Source organism: Engystomops pustulosus, chromosome 2, assembly GCF_040894005.1.
Source record: "Engystomops pustulosus chromosome 2, aEngPut4.maternal, whole genome shotgun sequence".
Classification (NCBI taxonomy): Eukaryota; Metazoa; Chordata; class Amphibia; order Anura; family Leptodactylidae; genus Engystomops; species Engystomops pustulosus.
In genome coordinates, this window is record NC_092412.1 from 128607525 (window position 1) to 128630218 (window position 22694).

Consider the following 22694-nt stretch of genomic DNA (forward strand, 5'->3'; position numbering starts at 1 on the left):
TTAACTTTTTTTGAGGTCAGGAGTAGTGTTCACCTTATAGCCTAATAATCATGTCAATCTATGGGTCGATAGGATTACAGGAATACCATATTTGAATATTTTTTCTTGGCAATAATTTGGCAAATAAAACCCTAATGTGGGTAAAAATCTATCATGTTTGCGTCACCGTCTTCCAAGTGCCATAACATTTTTACTTTTTTGGCTTCAGAGCTGGTTGATGACTTGTTTTTTTGCATTTTTTGTGGGATTAACCCCTGTGTGTCCAAGCCATTTTATACCTTTAGGACCAGGCCTGATTTTTAAAATTTGCCCTGTGTCATTATAGGAGGTTATAGCTTTGTGACGCTTTAACATATCCAGGGGATTTTGACACTGTTTTCCCGTCACACATTGAACTTCAAAGTAATAGAAACATTTCGATTATATGTTTTGTGTTTAGTTATGAAAAAATTTCTAAAAATGATTCATTTTCAAAGTTCAAGATTTTCTGCTTTTCAGGCAGATAGTTTTGTGGTTCAATAAACTTTATGGAAAACGAGCAGGAAGCCTACAGAACAGGCACATGTTCGGGTCACAGCCCCATATTTAGTTATGTCATGACGTCATATGCATGTAGGACTCAAGCTCAGAAAGGCAAATAAGGAAATACATATAGTTTAACCAAACAATTAACTAGAAAAAAAGGGGGAGAGTAGGGAAGGAGGGGGAGAAAGGGGGTGGGGGGGAAGACAGATGTTCAATCACTAATCTCAAGGGTAGGGAAAGGCCAACTGCTGTTAGGTTAGCGAGTCTGACTGCTAAGCCTCCTGAATCCAAGGGAGTAGGGCGGGTGAGTTCCTGAATGTCTCCCATTTATACCAAGTTTTATGGAAAACATCAGATTGGTTGTTGTCTAATGCCCTCAGCTCCTCCATATGTCTAAGTCGGTCCACTTCTTCAACCCGGAGTAGTTTAGTAGCTGGGGAGGTGGATTTCCACAACCTGGTGATTACCAATCTCATTGCCAATATAAAGTGACGTAGAAGACCTTTTTTGATGTCTCTAAGACCTCCTGGGAGCATAGACAACGAGGCAATATCAGGTGATATGCTCCCTGTGGAGCCACATAGCTGCTTATAAAGATCCCAAATGGCATTCCAAACTGCTGCCACCACTCCACAATCCCAACAGACATGGAGCATGGTGCCCTTGGCATTTTGACAACGCCAGCAGATAGGAGAGACCAAAGGAAACATGCTGTGCAAGCGAGTGGGGGTCCTGTACCACCTGGTAAGAATCTTAAAACTAGTCTCCTGGATTTTGCTAGACACCGACATCTTGTGCGTTAGGAGGAGGGACTTTTCCCACTGTTCTTTAGTGAAAGTTTTGCCAAGCTCCTCCTTCCAGGCCCTCATGGAGGGCAGTGTCAGGACTTTTGGGGTAGTTCTACTTCCTGTCTGGAATGCAGAACATTTCAAACTTTGAAAATGAAGATTTTTTTCTGAAATTTTGCCACTTATCACTTAAATTTTACGATTATCTTGAAGTACAATGTGTCTCGAGAAAACAATCTCAAAATTACCTGGATATGTTAAAGCGTTTCGAAGTTATAACCAATTATCGTGACACATGTCAGATTTGAAAAATCGAGTCTGGTCATTCAGCTGAAAACAAACATCGGTGATAAGGGGTTAAGGCTCAGCCCCATTTTTTGGATTCTGACTTGCATCACTTTATATAGTTATAACTTTTGAACACTGTTACTTATCAGAGTGATAATGAGACTGTTTTTTCCCCACATGTTGAATTTCATTTTAGTGGCTGATAAGTTTTGCGTTTATTTACAAAAAAATAAGAAAAAAATGATTATTTTTTTGAAAAATTTGCCATTTGCCACTTTTTTTGAGGTCAGGAGTAGTGTTCACCTTATAGCCTAATAATCATGTCAATCTATGGGTCGATAGGATTACAGGAATACCATATTTGAATATTTTTTCTTGGCAATAATTTGGCAAATAAAACCCTAATGTGGGTAAAAATCTATCATGTTTGCGTCACCGTCTTCCAAGTGCCATAACATTTTTACTTTTTTGGCTTCAGAGCTGGTTGATGACTTGTTTTTTTGCATTTTTTGTGGGATTAACCCCTGTGTGTCCAAGCCATTTTAGACCTTTAGGACCAGGCCTGATTTTTAAAATTTGCCCTGTGTCATTATAGGAGGTTATAGCTTTGTGACGCTTTAACATATCCAGGGGATTTTGACACTGTTTTCCCATCACACATTGAACTTCAAAGTAATAGAAACATTTCGATTATATGTTTTGTGTTTAGTTATGAAAAAATTTCTAAAAATTATTCATTTTCAAAGTTCAAGATTTTCTGCTTTTCAGGCAGATAGTCATAGCACCCAAGTAACTTTATAAGTAACATTTCTGGAATGTCTGCTTTATATTGGCATAGGGTTTTATGCACCATCTCTCTTTTTTAGGTTGTTAGGAGGTTCAGAATTGTTGGTGCAATTTTTCTCATTTTTAAGAAAATCACCAAAAATTGTCACAAAGTATTAAATGACGAAAAACTCCACAAAGTTTGATACCCAATTTCTCCCGGGTAAACTGCTGTATGGGCACACGGCCTGGCATAGAAGGAAAGGAGCAGGGCAGATCTGCATTGTCACTTTTACAGGCTGCAAATTTTTTTTTTTTGGAATTTGGACATATGGGGGATTATTATTTTTTGGGGGATGAGATCCACTTTTCAGGTACGTCATTTACAGGGGGTTCCATAGCTAATAATCAGATTTTATTAACACTTTCTTGGTGGTGGTTAAAAAAATCATGAATTCTTTATGGTTTTAGCATTTTTTTCCCCAGACGTACACTGTACCATAAAAATAATGTGTCATCTTTATTCTATGGGTCATCACGATTATGGAGATATTCCTTTATGTGGCTTTTTATGCAGAAAGTTGTTTTGCAGAATATAGAACTCATTTTGTGAGAAATTTGCTTGTTTTTGCATCGCCATGTAACAATGGGCAGAACATTTATATTTTTTTGTTTACGGAGATGTTTTAGAGCTTATTTTTTGTGGGACAAGCCGTACTTTTTCTTGGTATCATGTTGGGGTAAATTTTACTTTTTGATCACTTTTTATGCGGTCAGATATGAAAATGTAATAATTTTTGTGAGTTTTTTTTGTGTGATTACTGCATGGGATGGGACTTCAGGGGACTTTTATTCTTTTTTAATAATTTTTTCAAATTTCACTTTTCTTTTTAAACTTCTTTTTTACTGTTCTATTTTGTCCCAGGGTGGGACATGAACAAGTGATCACTTGTTCATTGTAATATACTGCAATACTAATGTATTGCAGCATTAATTTACTTTAGTAAGCAGCTCTGAGTGCCATTTTTAAGAGTGAGAGATCTTTAACCTTAGTCATCTGCATTGCTTATGTCCAACAGGTTTGGCTGAATATCTCTAATGTACAGATTGATGCGCTTCATATATTGATTTGATAGTGGTTGGTACCCTGCATGTGACTCACTTTACCAGCTTATTACTAGGGGTGGTTTTGATCATACCTACTGTTAGAGGAGGTGTTTTGTTGGTCAACTTTACCTAGCTGAGGAAACCACTTGTATGTTATATGTACGTGGTTCATTTTTAATTTTTTTTTTTTGTGCCTACCATCTCCCTGCTGGAGTTATTTTTTTGTTTGAATAAAGATTTATCATAAACAGGCAGTCCCCAGGTTATGTAGAAGATAAGTTCTTTAGGTTTGTTCTTAAGTTGAATTTGTATGTAAGTCAGAATTGTATATTTTATAATTGTAGATCGAGACAAATATATATTTTTTTGTCCCAGTAATAACTGAATTTTCAAAATTTTGTGCTGTCATGGGAACAAAGATTATCAATAAAACTTTATTACAGACACTCTACAGCTGAAGTAAAACATCCAGAGAGCTTCACCAGAGGTCACAGTAGTCAGGGATGTCCATCTGTAACTAGGGGTCGTCTGTAAGTTGGGTGTCCTTAAGTAGGGGACCACCTGTATGTACCTTTTGTGCCTCATGACACAATCCTTTCCTCTTTGTATAATATGAATTCACGTATTGTGAATCATATATCATATGCTTGATTTGTTGTGGAAGGTCCAATGTTTGGTTGTCATAAATTTCATGATAAAAACCCATATGGCACAAAAAAATTTATTTTGGAAATAGTGGAACATAATTGGAGAGGAGAAGATTACATTAGGGAAATGAGCAAAAGAGAAGGTTATTGGGACTATAAATTAAAAACTCCACCTTCAGGCTTAACAACTGATTTTGAAATTAAATGTTTTTTTTATGAATAATACTATTATGGACATTTTATGTAGTTTGGAAATATCTGCAATATTTTGTATTTTATACCTTAAAAGTTATATATAGGTAGATAGAGAAAAATTGAGAAATTAATTAAACATTAATATGATGCATGAGTCTTGGGACAAATTAATGCACATTTGCACTTTAAATTAGAATTTTTGCAATATTTGTTTCTAAGGGTAACAATTAGGTATATAAAGGTGTCGGAAATAACCAATTGTACTTGATTTGTAATATTACGTACAATGCTGTCTAAAAGTCAGAATATTTCTAGTTGTCCATGTCAACCAATCACAACTCCCCTTTAAAATATTCATGTGCACTGGTAAAATGAAAGCTGAGCTGTGATTGGTTGCCAAGGGCAACTAGAAATAGACTTTTAGACAGCTTGATAAATCTGCCCAATGTGTTTTGATAAATGTGTGCACTTTAAACTATAATGTAGTTTGGTTATATGAATATGCAAGGCAAATTTTTGAGTATAAAAAATCCAAGTATGAATGAATATGAATATGTAAAGAATCCAAGTGTGAATTATATACGCCCGGAAAAAGGCGAAACTCAAGTTTCTATATGACTGTTACTCTGGAATTTTAATGGTTGTCGTTTTTGGAAGGAGATTGTAGTACATCTTTCTAAACACTGAATATTTATATGGGGCAGCACGGTGGCTTAGTGGTTAATATTACAGCCTTGCAGCGCTTGGGTCCTCGGTTCAAGTTCCAGGGTCAACATCTGCAAATAGTTGTATGTTCTCTCCATGTTTGCATGGGTTTCCTCTTGGTCCTCTGGTTTCCTCCTACACTCCAAAACATACTGGTAGGTTGATTAGATTGTGAGCTCCATTGAGCTCAGTGACCGACTTGGCAAGCTCTATGCAGCACTGTGGAATCTGTGTGCGCTATATAAATTAAGGAATTATCATTATTATTTTTATGTTTTTTTATGCTTTAGGCCTTTTCAATTGCTCGTTTGTGAGTATAATAAATACATTTTTACATGATATCTTTACCAGGTCAGTGTTACACTTTTGCGACTATTCTCAAGGAGATATCTGACCTGCGGATATTTTTCAATCAGACTCTGATTCCGGGAGGTATTCTTAGTTGGATGCACTCATACCTGCATCTGCAAAGAGGAATTTGGCGGTCAGAGTGTGTCTCCACTCGAAAGAAGAAAAGACTGTCGATCCCTTCTACTCCATTTCTCTTACCGGGAGGTACTGTGTTTGATCTGCTTTATCTTCCCAATCAATTGGAAGAACGTTGATAGCAGAGGGAAACTGTTCTTTTAGGGTTTTTATAATTTTATGGACAAGACTGACATAAATTTCCTACCCTCCTAGGTCCATTCTTCTATAGTTCTAATTTGTAGGTGGCTGTTGTGCACACACTTTGTTTGTAGAGTATTTGACCATGGTTGGTGCTGGGACTGCAGCTTAGCTGTATAGAAATGAATGTATCTTAAGCTACATTCACACGAACATGTGCCCGCCCCCTGCCGTAGCGTACATGTCTGGCGTGCTGGAGAGGAGGAGGGATGACCCCTCTACATAGAGGGCTGTGCACATGGGGAAAGATAGGACATGTCCTATCTTTTCTCCATGTACGGAGTGGCAAGGCACCATATCGCTCTGTGTGCCTATTGCTGTCTATGGGGGACGTATGTACTGCCGCAAGCTTTCAGGCCGAACATAGATCCCTCATAAGTCCTTCTGATTGAACCCTTAGGCTGGATTCACATCACGTTTTATGTATACACCAAGTGTATACATGCCTGAAGGCATACGCTTAGGTTATACATTGACAAATAGTGGCAGACGGAGGCAAAGTTGTAGCGAGCTACGTTTTTTCATCCCGCAGTCTCTGCCTGAGCGATGTATGCGCCCAATGAAGGCAATGGATGTCTCTCCTCACAGCCCCGCCAAGCCCATATGTTGCTCACCAGGAGCGAGGACCATGTGATGTCACTGTCCATGTGCTGCTGCCAATGTGCACTCCTTCCCCCACGTTCAGGGGGTGGGGGCTCCCCGGTTGACGTATAGGCATACAGTGGTATACATCTGTGCCATACGTTGTGATGACACGCCGGTATCCTCCTGACATGTCCTTAAAGATGTATAAAATAAAAGGTGATGTCGACTTTCGGTTCCGGCATGAGCGGATGCTAGTCTGTGAGCTCCACTAAGTCCCCAGAACTTCAGACCACGGTACCGCCGACTGGCAGTGATTCTGGCCAGCAGACACCTCCAGCTACCTGCTGCAACTCGCAGCACCTGCATGGACCGGCTGCGTTCGGGACCAAAGAAGTGATCTACAGCCCAGGAGCAGATACCTCGTGGAGCAGACTCAATAACTAAGATGGCCGCCGCAACCCAAAGCACGGAGGTGAGCTTTACACAAATAGCAGACACTGCAGGAGGGGCAAAAGTGGATATCTTCGGGGACTCACCTTTAGACATTCGGGCCCTTGCCATTAAAGTAGCCAGACAATTAACCCCTGACATACAGGAGACGCTGGCTGCTACTGTCTCTGCCACTCTACATGCTCTCCAAGAAATCGCCCCCGCCAGACCATTGTGCATTATCTTGATTACTTGTACAAAATGGAAGTGCTGAGAGCGTTTAAAAAGCACAAATCCAAGTTGTCTTATCGATATACATACTTTACTGATTTTTGGGGACTACTCCGTTGAAGTGACTAAGAAACATAAAGCTTTTGCCCTTCTGTGCTCGGAGTTATATTAAAAAAAACATCTGCTTTGCTGTGGAATACCCAATGGTACTATGTTTTTTTTTTTTTACCTGAATGGCGCTATGTCCAAAAATAACTTGCCTCAAGAGGTGCAACCTGCTGTCCATAAACTACTGGAATTTTCTACTGCAGCAGATAAACGAGAGGAAATTAGATCCGCTAGATCCTCTGAGGAAAGCTCTCCAAGACGCTCATCCCTGAAGTCCCAGAGGGCGCACAGACGATCATGGTCACGTATGGACTGACTGCCTATACACTATAGGGGGTCATGAGTAAACCTCATTCCCTTCTTTACAGGAAAGTTGGGTCCTTTACCAGGCACTATTTTGGCTCACATATTTTCTTTTGGAATGTTAGCATTGCTGGTTATAACTTATAATATACACTCACCGGCCACTTTATTAGGTACACCTGTCCAACTGCTCGTTAACACTTAATTTCTAATCAGACAATCACATGGCGGCAACTCAGTGCATTTAGGCATGTAGACATGGTCAAGACAATCTCCTGCAGTTCAAATCGGGCATCAGTACGGGGAAGAAAGGTGATTTGAGTGCCTTTGAACGTGGCATGGTTGTTGGTGCCAGAAGGGCTGGTCTGATTATTTCAGAAACTGCTGATCTACTGGGATTTTCACGCACAACCATCTCTAGGGTTTACAGAGAATGGTCCGAAAAAGAAAAAACATCCAGTGAGCGGCAGTTCTGTGGGCGGAAATGCCTTGTTGATGCCAGAGGTCAGAGGAGAATGGGCAGACTGGTTCGAGCTGATAGAAAGGCAACAGTGACTCAAATCGCCACCCGTTACAACCAAGGTAGGCAGAAGAGCATCTCTGATCGCACAGTACGTCGAACTTTGAGGCAGATGGGCTACAGCAGCAGAAGACCACACCGGGTGCCACTCCTTTCATAGTATCATAGTATCAGCTAAGAACAGGAAACTGAGGCTACAATTTGCACAAGCTCATCGAAATTGGACAGTAGAAGATTGGAAAAATGTTGCCTGGTTTGATGAGTCTCGATTTCTGCTGTGACATTCGGATGGTAGGGTCAGAATTTGGCGTTTACAACATTAAGCATGGATCCATCCTGCCTTGTGTCAACGGTTCAGGCTGGTGGTGGTGGTGTCATGGTGTGGGGAATATTTTCTTGGCACTCTTTGGGCCCCTTGGTACCAATTGAGCATTGTTGCAATGCCACAGCCTACCTGAGTATTGTTGCTGACCATGTCCATCCCTTTATGACCACAATGTACCCAACATCTGATGGCTACTTTCAGCAGGATAATGCGCCATGTCATAAAGCTGGAATCATCTCAGACTGGTTTCTTGAATATGACAATGAGTTTACTGTACTCAAATGGCCTCCACAGTCACCAGATCTCAATCCAATAGAGCATCTTTGGGATGTGGTGGAACGGGAAATTTGCACCATGGATGTGCAGCTGACAAATCTGCAGCAACTGTGTGATGGCATCATGTCAATATGGACCAAAATCTCTGAGGAATGCTTCCAGTACCTTGTTGAATCTATGCCATGAAGAATTGAGGCAGTTCTGATGGCAAACGGGGGTCCAACCCGTTACTAGCATGGTGTACCTAATTAAGTGGCCTGTGAGTGTATCTCCTGGGGGAAGTGGCTGGTCTTCCCACACGTGGAGGTATATGACTGCATTCCATCACAGCCAGTATTGCCTTATGCAGAAGAGAAGTCGTCAGCCACTATTTGTGAGTGTTGAGGTGGAGGCTAGCCCTCCAAGAGGGCACTTTATTCAAGAATTTGCCTAATTATTCTGCACAGTAATAGTTACCTGCACAAACCGATATCCTAATTATGAGTCTTTTGGATTGATTGAGAACATAGGTGTTGTTCAATAATAAAAGTAATCCTCTCAAGTACAACTTGCCTGATAATTCTACACACACACTGTATGTACATGCTCAGAATTGAAGATTATCTGCTATATATTAGAGCAATAAAGTGCTGGGAAGGAATGCCCACATTTATCTTAAGCACTTCTACAGTGATCAGGAAAATGGTATGTAGAAGAGATTCTATTATTTATGGCACAATTATAGTTTTTTTTTCATAGTTTTTATTCTACGTCATTTTCTGGAAGAGGAGAGGACTTCACTTTGTGACACAATTATTTGATAATGGTAGTTTTTATTTTCGATTGTAGCACATATACAAAAGATTTGGGGTAAGAACAGCAATTTAAGATATTATCAATTAGATCATGCTCTCACAATGGAAATGAATAAGCACTTATTTTGTGTGGTTTCTCATGATTAAACGTTTGCCAAATCAGGAATCCTTTCTATAATCTATAAAACTATTCTTAATGTCAGGATCAGGGGTTGTGGACCCACTGTACCACTAAAAGCGATGATGTAAGCCGACACCGAGCGGAATCTAAGTGGAAAGGGCTGGCTACTTCTCAGGTCAGGTGGCCAGCAGCACCAATTGGCAGCACACTGGACCTTGAAATCTCTCAGAACCAGCGCTTGATCTTGGAGAGGTGAGTGAGAATGCTCCTGGCGTGGAGGTGCACACAGAGGAGCATGGGTTGCAGGGGCACCCGTGACAGTACCTCCCACTCCTTCGGCCTCCCCCTTTTCTTGTACTGAGGATATCTTTGAATAAGACTGCAGTCCAGGATGTTGTCCCCGGCTCCCAGGACCAAGTTTGTAGCTGGGTATCTTCAGCTGGACATACCTTGAGGACAGCCACATGGAGAGAAGATCGGAGGAGGCCTGCATTTTTTGTCGGCCTGGGTCTTGGTTCGAGCAGACGCCTGTAGCAAGAAGAGTCTAATCTGATCCCAGATAGAGTTAAGATCTTGGACCAACTCTTCTACGGCAGAAACATCCGAATGCACAGAAAGAGGAAGAGGAGGGTGTGGGTGCTGTATATAGACAATGATGAAGGGAGCAGATACAGCAGATTCAGAGTCCAATAAATTGTAGGAAAGCTCTACCCTCGGCAACAGAGTGGACCATTCGTCCTGACGGGCAGAGATAAAACGATAGAGATAACAACCCAAGGTCTGGTTAACTCTCTCTTCTTGTCCATTGGACTGCAGATGCTTTGCAGAGGAAAAATCCAGTTTTACTTGAAGTTTGATACACAGGGGATCGCCAGGACTGGGAAACAAACTGGACCCCACTGTGCGAGACAGTGTGCAGGAGGAGTCCATGAAGCCGGAAGACTTGGAGGAAGAACAGGCTGGAAAGACGAGGAGACAAGGGTAGACCAGGCAGAGGAATGAAGTAGGACATCTTAGAAAACTGATCCGTTACCATCCAGATGACAGTATTACCGGAAGATAGTGGGAGATCCTGGTATCGGCAATGGCAGGAGCAGACCTTCTACCTTCTACCTGGGTACAGGAAGAGAAGGAGCTCACAAAATTTTGTACATCCTTGTCCAGTAGAAATGAGATAGAGTGAAAGATTTCTGCACCCCAGGGTGCACAGCCACACAAGAGCAATGTCTCTAAGTTAATATCCTCTTCCAAAGAGCTAGTGGGACATAGATCTTGCCAGGAGGAAGCTGCCATAGATCCACAGAAGCAGTGAGAACTAGGCTTTCTGGCGGAACAATGTGTCGAGGAGCAGGTTCTTCCCTTAACATTCTTCTATGCAGGACGGAAATGAATCAAGGAATTGAAGCGAGAGAAGAAGATGGACTAACGAGCCTGTCATGGATTGAGACACTGAGCAGTCTGGAGACATAGAAGGTTTTTGTAATCAGTATAGATACTGATTGGATGACAAGCTCCTTCCAGAAGATAATGCCACTCTTCCAAAGCAAGCTACATGGCCAGAAGCTCCTGATCTCCAATGCAGTAATTCCTCTCTGTGGTTTTAGAGAAGAAGCCGCATGTCAGAGTTCCACCCTTAGGCCCTTTCTGGGTGAGAACAGCTCCAACACCAACGAAGGAGGCATCAACCTTTAACAGGAACGGTTTGTAAGTATCAGGCCGGTTGAGAACGGGAGCAGAGGCAAAGGCAGACTTCAGCTTAGGGAAAACTTCTTCAGCCACCGGAGGCCAGAGTTTAGAGTTGGCGTTCTTCTTGCTCAGAGCCACAATGGGAGATACAAAGGAGGAGAAAGTGGTATGAACTGCTGGTAGTAATAAGCGAAGCCCAGAAATCTCTGGATAGCACAAAGTCCTACTGGGCTAGGCCACTGAAGTACCGCAGACAACTTGGCAGTAATATTGTTCGCGAAACTTTTTCAGCCTTTGACTACATTGGCTTCGTCCATTGTTGCGTGGCTCAATCCATTGCATTTGGCCCGCCCATCACTGGTGCGTGAAATGGTGACAAGATCTGTAGTTTCCCACACAGCGCACACTGCTAAATACACCATGCAATAATACACAGCATTCTTGTAAGGACAGGAAGTGGACAATGAGAGGACTTCCTGTCTGCCCAGGCCGTGAAGAGACTCTGATCTGTCAGTCAAAAGAAGGAGGCATGGTTCACTGGTAGCCAAGGAGAAAATTCAACCATTCAAAGGAAACCTTTAAAAAGTAGATCTGATGGTAGATTCCTCTTGCCTGCCTCTGCCCCAACCTGTAATTCAATAACCCTGGAACCTAACCACACTTGTTAAAAACTTTATTTTAGTAATATGTAAATAAACTGCAGAGGCTACTGGGATGTGTACTAGCCTGGCTGGGCACTGGGAGGTAAGGCTACTCCACACCCCAGTAGCCTCTAAAGTAAATTATTTAAGTAATATGTACATTATTAAATATACTATTATTAAAATGATTAAATTACAGATTAGAGCTTAGGCAGGCAGGAGGAATCTACCATCAGATCTACTTCTGATGGTAGATTCATATGGTAGGTTTCCTTTCCTCTTCTTAATCCATTTGCATATCAGAAAAATTGCTGTAATTAAGGTACAGTGCCTCAGTAGCTGATCTTTTTAGGTGATTAGGGAAGGGTGAGGGGTACTGGTGTGAGGGGTAAAATTGGGATGACAAGTCTTCTTTAAGGTTTTTTTTACCCTTAATACGAGAAAGATAATAAAAACACAAATATTTGAACCCAAGTTTTCTCAGTTCTTAGCAATAATTTAACAGATTATGAAGGCTGTTGTAATTATATTGTGTTACGCAGAGTCAGCAGATCAGTGATGAAATATCCTTGAAATCATCTCTACAGAGGGGAGGCACACACCCTTACCTGCCAATGCAGTAGAATCACATGACTTCCACAAAACATATCTACTCTGACCAGAGTTCATATTTGCTCTTGGTTCATATTGAGTAGAAATGCAAGGAAAGCAGAGGGAGGTATTTCACATGTGTGTTATGGAAGATCAATTACATTTATTCACCTTTTACTTAATGTTATAACACATATACAGAGATTAAAGCACATACTCATCAGGGTGTGAGTGTTTTTGCAATCATTTACTGCATTTATTTGTTACACTCTCCTATTTCAAATAGCTACTGATTCTCGCCCCACAGGTGTGCCTCTTGGGACCCATTAGGGAGGCGGTCTAAGGTCACTACAATATGATATTCTTTAGACAGTAACTCTTCTGTGCTTGCAAGATATTTATAATGATACGGAAGGACCCCAGCAGGCACACTTTACAGCTTTAGTTGCAGTTGATCAATAAAATATGACCTCCTTTTTCAGATTTGGGATCTAGTTAGTTTAAAAAGATATAGACAAGCTGGTTTGAGACTCAGCAATGTAGCTCCATAATTAGCAGCCTGCAGCGCCGGACATCTTGTAATTATAACTTTCTTTTTAAGGTCAACCAAGCGTATCAAGATAAGCAATGGACAGTGCCGGGATCAAGGTGAAGAGAAGCGGAGGTCAGTATTTGGTTTTAAAATGTGTTTTAGATTTAGGTTGATTTCCTTTAAAGCAAGAGGAGGTGCACATCGACAAGAATTTCAGATGTGAGTGTGATGTGACTCCCATCTAGGTAAGTATATATGTTTATTTTTTACATTGCCACACCCTGGAGCATAAAGGCTGTTTTAGGACCCTAAACCACATGACCATACGGACCTGTATTTAGTTTATCGTTCCAAAACTGGTGACAGGTCGTCTTTAAAATTATGCTCATGAACCAGAAGGGCTCTACAACAGTCTAGTTTTACAGATGGAAGAGGAGGGGGGAAACTGCTAGGGGTTGGGGACAGTTTATCAATTGTGAAGCCAGAACATGGAGGGGCTCTGGTAGAACCCCTTTAGTTTATTAGCTTAATTTTAAAAGGTGTTTAGAAGAAAGGAGGCCATGGTCAACAAAAATTAGAACATTACCACAGTCATGGTGCCTGTATCTGTTAGTAAGGTTCTCTGGTATATCATTTTCATTTAAAACCATTCTGTGCACTGGGCTGTAAAGAGATTGTGGACTCCCCAATGGTGTAGAGTTTTTAATCTGATGTTTAGTTTGAAAAAGATATACTGTACATTACCAGAACAAAGATTACTACATAGAAACAGCAAAACTTACTAGAACCAAGATTACTACATACTGTATATACTCAAGTATAAGCCGACCCCAGTTTAAGCCGAGGCACCTTATTTTATCAGCAAAAGCTGGGAATACTCGAGTATAAACCTAGTGTGGGAAATGCATTGGTCACAGCCTCCCCAGTATATAGCCAGCCAGCCCCCAGTGGTATATACCCAGCCTCAGCGGTATATTGCCAGCCAGCCCCCTTTAGTATATAGCAAGCCCACTGAAGTATGTAGCCAGCCATCCCCGTGTAGTATATAGCCAGCACTGTGTAGTTTAAGCCTGCCAGCCTCACCATTCTGACACCCGAGGCAGCTTCACTTCTTTCTTCATGCACAAACTATGATGTCAGCCGCTAGTAACAAGATCACAACATGGATACAAAACTGGGTCCAAGACTACATACTTTAAAAAAAATTAAAGGGTTATTACCATCTGGGCATTAACATTTAATTGAATTAATTTGCCAATAACATTTTTTCAATATATAACCATTTCTTCAATTATTTAATGATCTATTTGTTTAATCGTTTATTCATTTATTTATTTATCTATTTATTTTTTGGCTACTTACTTATTTATTCTTCCACTATTTATTTATTTATTTATTTATCTGCTGATTCGACTTGTTTTCCATTTAAACCCGAATTGCCATATGATACACCATGTTCTGACTATCACAGCTTTCACTGTGTTCATTCATTATTACCCACACATTGCTCTATAGCAATTTTATCCACAAGAAATACGGGTGTATTCACATATACTTACATATATCTACTTGTGGTTTTTAATTCCCATGTATTATTTAAATAATTAATTATTTTAGTTCCCCAATCTATTTACCCATTTTCCATCAATTTTTACCCAATTTATTAACACACACAAACCATCTAGATCATGTATGGCCACTTCATTTACATAGTATACGTCATTTACATATTCTGCAACCTGTATTTTACATCAAATTTTTTTTTTAATTTTCATGTTTATGTTTATGTAATTCCATATTGTATCATATCATACCCCATATATCCTTTGCTAACCAGGAGCCTTTTGTACCAACTCTCATTTATGTACGTGTCTGTACCAACTCCTATTTTTTGTATGTATACCTTTGTCCTCCGTCAACCAACAGATCACCTATTCACTTAGGGGACCACAGATCCCCGAAACGCGTTGTGTTTTTCCGTGTACCCCCCATGATCTAAATAAAAAGAAAACCTTCTGGAACAAATACCCAGTCTTGTCGTGCGCCTCCCGCTTTTGACTTCACTGCACCTATTCTCTGACTCCAGCCGATCTAGCATCTCGTGCCTGGAAAACCCAAAGACGCCGGCTGCACCTCGACCAAAACCCTTTATGCCTATAAGAGAGTTGTGCCTTACTTTGACGCACAACTCATCCAGGTAAGCGACTGTCCAACCACGTCATATTCCCTGAATCAAACGATATTACCCTATGAGTGCTGTTGTGTTTCCTGTCTGCTATCCTTCTACATTTCTTAGATGTTATTAAAAAAAATGTTCCTGTGTGAAGATAATTTCTCATAAATGTAGCCATGTTGTCCCTTAGAAACAAGATAGCTTCCCGGATATGACCACCTCACATTTTGGTGGCGGTGGCCTGACATGCGCTATAGAGTCCTGCCGGACCACCTGGCTTCAGCGTTCATTACCACAGGACGGCTGTGGGATATGCAGTAACTCCCCCAAACATTTCATATACAAATACTCTTTCTGTCTTTGTGCAATCCCTCCAACAGAGGTGGCCGTAAGCAAGGAGTCAGTCTGGTTTCTAAGGGACCAAATGACTAGATTTATGAAAAATTATCTTCACACAGGAACATGTTTTTTTTAATAACATCTAATTGAAGAAATGGTTATATATGGCAGATTAATGAAACTAAATGTAAATGCCCAAACGAGAATACCCCTTTAAGTTTTGGAAGTAAACAAGAGAAACCCAAAAAGAGAAATAAAAACGCTGTGGCGTTACGAGATTACATTTTCACATACCTCATATTTTCATATATTTGTCACAACTTAACATTGTAAATCAACTCCTATTGGTTTTATGATCAAACTATTTATGTCATTAACTTACTTTATCATTATTTTGGGTTTAGTTGCATGTTACTGTTATTCATATCATCTAATCAATACAATGGGGTTGAACACGGACAACTTAGTTTACACAGCATAATGCCAGAAACTTCTTTCAACTCTGCAATCCACATGGAATGTACAAATGATGATTCATTCCCCCCATTCTCAGGGCCAAGAAACTCAAGTCACCTCAGAATTCAAACTCAGAAACTCCAGAAGGACAATAAATGGTGCAAGCCAATTTAGATAAAGGTTTAGCCCAGGCCAAGTCAACTTCAGGTAAATGTATTAATTAAGAATAATTAATTCAGATATAGAAAACATTCATTCATATTACAGGGCATTGATGGAAATGATACATTTTAATGTTATATGTTACACAATAGCTTTTGGCGTGGGTAAGATGCCCATTATATGAGTATACTTGTTTAAAAGCTACTTCAGGATACTGGCACTTCTCTGAGGTCTTCTCTTTTGGCAAAATTACACTTATATTAAACTAACGTCCAAGGTATGTATTATTTCAATCAAAACCAAAAAGAAGTTAGTGCTCTACTCCAATATGCAAATCAATCCGAATTTGATCAACAGAACAGTCTCCCCAACTTTTGAAATGGTTAAAAATAGAGGAGTTCCTCGGTAATTCCTCCTGGCTTTCTGTGAATTTCCTGCAGTAGTCTCGACAGTGGACCTCGTTCCACAAAGATCCTGTGCTGGAAATTTGGTACAGATAGTGCAGATTACCGGGGTAAACAAGTAAAAATGTTTTATTATCTTATACTCACAAAAGTATGTCATTAGACATCAGGCCCTAGAAGAAGCCAGAGTGGGCGAAACTTAGGTCGGGCAAGCTGTTTGGTGTCCGAAAGGACTTTTATGTGATGCACGCTTTTATAAACATACTTTTGTGAGTATAAGAAAATAGGGGCCTAACAGATGCCTCAGTTACTGGATAAATGACCACCTGTGACTGGGGATTGTGATCAGAACTGGATTGTGATCTAATTAGACCCAGCAGCTCTGATTAACCCCTCTAGACCCAACAGTCACGTGACCGCCGAGTCTTTGTAGATGGCAGCCTTGCCGCCTCCACTCCTCTATGCATCGCGCTAATTCAGCGCAATGCTGTGAGGAGCAGAGAAGGGAGAAGCGGTAACTAACCCAGTCTCTGGGTGCCTCTGACACTCGGAGGCCGGGCCCAGCGACGGGTCCAGCAACATCTTTAGACTTCTAAAGTCAGCGGGCAATCCGAATAGCGTTAATGATGTATCCTGTGGTATAATCCCTGCTAGTTTAGACTCTCCCCTATGGATGAGGGGCCCTATAAGAAAATTTGCTATGGGGCTCTGCATTTTCTAGTTACACCACTAATTCCTACTGTTTATGATGCTCGACTGTTAGGGATAGTTGGAATTTTCACTTTAGAATCCCCAACCCTAACTCCTCGATTCTTGAGAAACCATTTCAATTTTAAGATGAGTTCCTTAATCCTTTCAGATTGGCTGGTGACAAGCTGTCTGCACCAGGCTTAGTCCACTCATCTCACGGTAGAGAGCTTTATTAGCATTTTGGCTACTGAACATATGCTAGTTTGGCTCTCTGCTCTAAAATGGGTTGTCCTGGTCTGGTGCAGACAGCCTCATACTGCCTATTCGACAGTAGCAGGTGCTCAGGAATGTTGGGGGCTAGTGAACATATTTCAACTACACCAGAATTTGAGGATGAGGGCCCATTAAAGTATGCAGTTATTTAGTTTGGTGAGAACGGTGAAAGGTTCTCCTTAAAGTAGTAATAGCAGTTTTTGAAAAGTTGAGTATAGTCTATTAAAGAGTAGAAAAATATTGCACTAGTTAAAAAGAAGTTCTTTTAATCTTCTTGGTAGAAGATTCAGTATAACTTGTCATGTATCCATTTATATCTATACTCTACGTTGAAACGTTGGTCGTTTCAGTGATTAAAAGCCACCTGAATGCACAATTAGAAAGGGGTTACTATCTATAACAAGCTGTCTTCTGATCATACTGATTCCCTTTAACCCCTTCCCGACATTTGACTTACTATTACTGCATGGCGGGAGGTGCGTTCCCGCAAAATGCAGTAATAGTACGTCATGCTTCTGGTGCCGGCTCCAGAACGGAGCCTGCGCCAGAAGCTGTGGGTGTCGGCTATATATTATAGCTGACACCCGCCTCTAACACCCGGCACTTACCAGGGGGGTCCGCTGCTCCGATCGCAGCCCCGGGACTGCCGGTGCCCGGGGCTGCGTGATCTGCTTCTGTGAGCCGGGTCCGTGCCTTCTGGCAGGACCCGGCTGTAACACACAGACCGTGCGCAGCATGCTCAGTGTGTTACCTTACACAGTGTAATACATCTGTATTACACTGTGTAATGTGAAGAATAGTTTGAACAAGTGATCAGTGGATCACTTGTTCAAGCTAACCTGTAAAAGTTAATAAAAAATGTTAAAAACACTACATAAAATCATTTTTTAATAAAAAGAATTAATAAAATAAAGTTAAAGTCCCCTAAACACAAATATTCCCTATACACATGCAATAAAGTGAAAAAACCACAAAATCGCCGCGTCCGTAACAATCCGTACAATAACTCAGAAACATTATTGGACCCGCTCGGTGAACGCCGTAAAAACAAAACCCGTAAAACACGCCAAAAATGTAAATTTTTCATAAAATCTCTACACAAAAATGTTCTAAAAAGCGTTATGTGCGCCAAAATGGTACCACTGAAAAGAACAACTCAACTCGTAAAAAATAAGCCCAAAACTAGCTCTGTCAACCAAAAAATATAAAAGTTACGTCTCCCAAAAGATGGCGATGCAAAAACAAATGAGATTTCCTCTATATTAGTTTTTATCCAATAAAATTGTAAAAATAAATGAAAAACTGTATAGATGAGGTATCACCATAATCGTAATCACCTATAGAATAAGATAATATAGTATTTTTAGTGAACGGTGTACGACCCCCAAAAAATATGAAAAAAAAGTAAACCAAAATTGACAATTTTCTTTTCACCCATACATTCAAGAGTTAATAAAATCTCATCAATAAGCTAATGACCCACGAAAATGAATTATTTGTAAAGTGCATCTCATGTCGCAAAAAAAATAAGCCCTTATATGTCCAAATTGCCAAAAAAATAAAGATTGTATAGCCAATAAAAAGTGACAATGCATAATGTGTTCTGAATGGCGCAGCTCCCTTCGATGCCCTGGCGTGTGCCCATACAGCAGGTTACCACCACATATGGGGTATTGTTATACAGGGATTGGGTATCAAATTTTGTGGAGCGTTTTGGTATTTTATCCACTGAGAATTTGTACATTTTTTGAAAAACATATTTTTCATTTAGCCAAAAAAGTTTACTTTCAAAATTGTATCCGATTTTGTTTTAACCCCTGTAAAACAATTAAAGGGTTAACAAACTTCATAAAAGTTGTTTTACGTACGTTGAGGGTTGTAGTTTCTATAATGGGGTAATTTATGGGGTTTTACTTTTATTTAGGTCTCTCAAAGTGATTTGAAACCTGAGCAGGTCCCTCAATAGCAGGATTTTGCGTTTTTTATGAAAATGTGAAAAATCGCACCTAACATTCAAAGGCCCATAACATCCTACAAAAATAAGAGCATGCCTAAAAAACCATGTCCACATGAATTAGACATTTAGTGAATGTTAGTTATTACATTTTTTTGCGGTTATGACTATGTATGGAAAAAGTAGAACATTTTGAAGTTCGAAAATCAAGAATTTTCCAAATTTTCACCAAATATCTGATTTTCTCATAAATAAATGCAAAACATACCACCAAAATTTTTCAACTATCATGAAGTACAAAGTGTCACGAGAAAACAATTTTAAAATCACTTGGATATGTTAAAACATTTCGAAGTTATAACCACTTATAGTGACACAGGGCAGATTTGAAAAAATGGGCCGTGTCAGGAAGGTGAAAAGTGGCTTCAGCGTTAAGGGGTTAATAACTTATCATACATCAGTTCAATTTTATACATTTGTATCAAGAGGATCCCTAATGCACAGAACCACAGTGCACACACTGCTGAATTTTATTAGGACAATTTAGCAGCATGTTGTCCTGCAGGATTCTGCCATAAAAAAAACACTTGAAAATGAGTATTGCTTGCTACCTCTGTCCAGGAAACGCCAAAGTTCTCCCAAAGCTTTTCAACGAGTCACTCACATCTGCAGGTTTCAGTTGAATCATGTTAAGGATTGTATTTGTATAAAGCCAGTCCACAATGCTGGTACTGTAGATTGCATAAGGATAGCCACTGGCAAATTTGTAGCGACTATCCTTTTGCTCTCTCGCCCTACATGTCATTACCTTGAGGTCGCATGCACACAAATGTATTTTGCCATCATTTATGTGTTCCAAAAATATTATATAGTTGGTCTTATATAATATTCTAATTTATTGAGATATGGGTTTTTCTTGGCTGTTAGCCATTATCATCAACATTAACAAAAATAAACAATTGAAAAAGTTCACTGTTTGAAATGACTCAAGAGTTTCACTTTTTGAATTGATTTACTGCTCACCCCTATCCATAGGAAGAAGGGTTGCACAACCATACTCACGGGGGAAGATAGTGGTAAGGTGTGGCCCGGCACAATGGGCAATAAGTTCATCAAAATGGAAGGACGTATTGCCCACTGAAAGGCATGTGCAACCCATACCACAATAATACAATTTAGGTTGCATATGGTTTCACGTGTTCGTAAATGCATTTGTGTTCCGGAGTAACTCCCCCTTATGTACTGTGTTTCAAAACACAGCCCGAGGGTGCATTAACTTGATGTTCTGGTGGCCATTTATTGCAGAGATTTTACACTAGTATATAGTAGAAACAAATTCAAGAAAATCAGCAAATATATTCTACATAAAATGTGTCATAGTAAAAGTTTTTTGCTTATTTTGGCTATATTTACATCATGTTTTTGCACCTTTTTGTAAGGATATGTTGGGAGGAATCTCTACGTATCTTTACCACACAGGGCAGCAGCGTATCCCAATTTATAACTTAAATACAAAGTTTAGGTTGCACTTCACCAGTTGTATTCTAAAAAGTATTATACAGCTGCAGAATCACCAATCCTAGTGGATTTAATATTAAAAAAATTATCATAAAACAATAACCAAAAATATGTAAAAATAAAATACATAGATAAAATAAGCAATAATATATCTGAGGTATAGCAGAATTCATCTTATGAAGATGCTACTGGCGTCAATAACCGCTTCATATATATATTCACTGTTAAAACTCCTTATTCCGTTGCTGACTCTGATCCTGTGCTGCCTGTCCTTACCTGTTGCTACGTCCCCGACTCTAATCCTGTGCTGTCCGTCTTGACCTCCTGCCTGTTCTTGACCACGAGTTTGCCTTACGATTCTGCACTACTCCTTGGCTGCCTCAGCGGACAAAGTCGCACCTGTGGAATGACCTGGTGGTACCACGCCGCAACAAGTCCAACCCACTTTGCAGCGGGCTCTGGTGAAAACCGGGTACCACTTAGACTCCAGTCCCAGGTGTCGGCTTACGTCATTGTCCGCGGTGGTACAGAGGATCTACTACCACTGATCCTGACGGTAAGATCCGGCTCCCTGCGCATTGAACTCATGCCCACACAGTTCATCACTGAACAGTCTAAAGTGGCTTTCATTATCAGCCTCCTCTCCGGGAAGGCTCTGGCATGGGCTACTCCCCTGTGGGTCAGGAAAGACCCAGTCACAGCTAATATCACCACTTTCTTCACCAAGTTCCGGTCTGTCTTTGAGGAACCAGCCCGGGTTTCTTGGGCTGAGACTGCCCTGATGAACTTTTTTCAAGGGGTCTCATCTGTCAGAGACTATGCGGTTCAGTTCTGTACCCTAGCTTCTGAGCTAGCCTGGAATGAGGCCGCCTTGGTCACAACCTTTAAAAAGGGGCTTTGAGGACAAATTAAAGACGCATTGTCTGCACGTGTCCTGCCGTCTCTGGCCACTCAGATCGAGTCTTGAACAAGTGCAAGGTCCGCCGTCTGCCTCACTTGGCTCCTGTCTTTCAAAGTCCGCCTCTGACCCCCTCCGGGTCTGATGCTGAGGAACCCATGCAGGTGGCTAAAGCTCATCTGAAACAACAAGAGGGGCTCTTGACGAAGACAGGAGAATCTTTGCCTCTTTTGTGCCAGCCTGGAACACTTTCTTGAGTCCGTCCTCAAGTGTCCAGGAAACGCACGTACCAAGGGTTCTTGGGAGGGGTGTCCCTAGGAGCTGAGAGCAAAGCTTCACCACAACTGAACTTGCCTGTTTCACTCAGCTCCGGAACAGGTACTCAGTTTCAGGCCACAGCCTTCTTGGATTCTGCAGGAAATTTCGTGGGTGCTGCCTTGGTCTCCCAGTATCACCTTCCTGTGGTTCACCAAGAGAAGCCGCTGGCTATCTCCTCTGTCAGTGGACAGGTGCTTAGTTATCAAGTATATTACTGCACCGGGCTTCTGTCTCAGCAAGTTGGGGCTATGCACAAGGAGAGACTGTTGTTTTATGTGCTTCCCCGATCTACGTCTGCCATTCTGTTGGGTCTCCCGTGGTTACAGCAACATGCTCGAATGGCAGGCTGGGGAGATTCTCCGCTGGGGTCCAGAGTGCCAGTCTCGCTGTCTCTCAATTCTTAGCCCGGTGTCCACCATGTATGCTTCAGTATCCTCCAAGCCTCTGGTGGGTCTTCCTGCTGTTTATTCAGACTTTGCCTACGTCTTATCGGAGACTCTGCGACCACACTGAGACTCTGCCACCTCGTTTCCGCCACGAGGTCGGGTATACCCACTATCTGTACCTGAAACCGTGGCTATGTCAGCCTATATTAAAGAGAATCTGCAGAAAGGGTTCATCCGCAAGTCTTCATCTCCTGCAGATTCTGGATTCTTTTTTGTGGCCAAGAAAGATGGTTCT

The 22694-nt window shown here is 40.9% G+C and overlaps 2 protein-coding genes across 5 annotated transcripts in view; one reads left to right on the forward strand and one right to left on the reverse strand.

The window, feature by feature from the left end:
* The window catches only part of MDH2 (malate dehydrogenase 2), a 313892-nt gene that overhangs the window by 111304 nt on the left and 179894 nt on the right, over positions 1-22694 (reverse strand). The window lies entirely within an intron of this gene.
* The window catches only part of LOC140118441 (uncharacterized), an 87221-nt gene that overhangs the window by 3122 nt on the left and 61405 nt on the right, over positions 1-22694 (forward strand). For 3 of the 4 annotated variants that reach the window (XM_072136369.1, XM_072136367.1, XM_072136368.1), the window contains exons 2-3: positions 12898-12960; positions 15894-16003. The gene's annotated coding sequence lies outside the window, so the exon portion shown is untranslated. The remainder of the gene's footprint in view (positions 1-12897; positions 12961-15893; positions 16004-22694) is intronic. The other variant, XM_072136371.1, reaches the window with a different exon arrangement.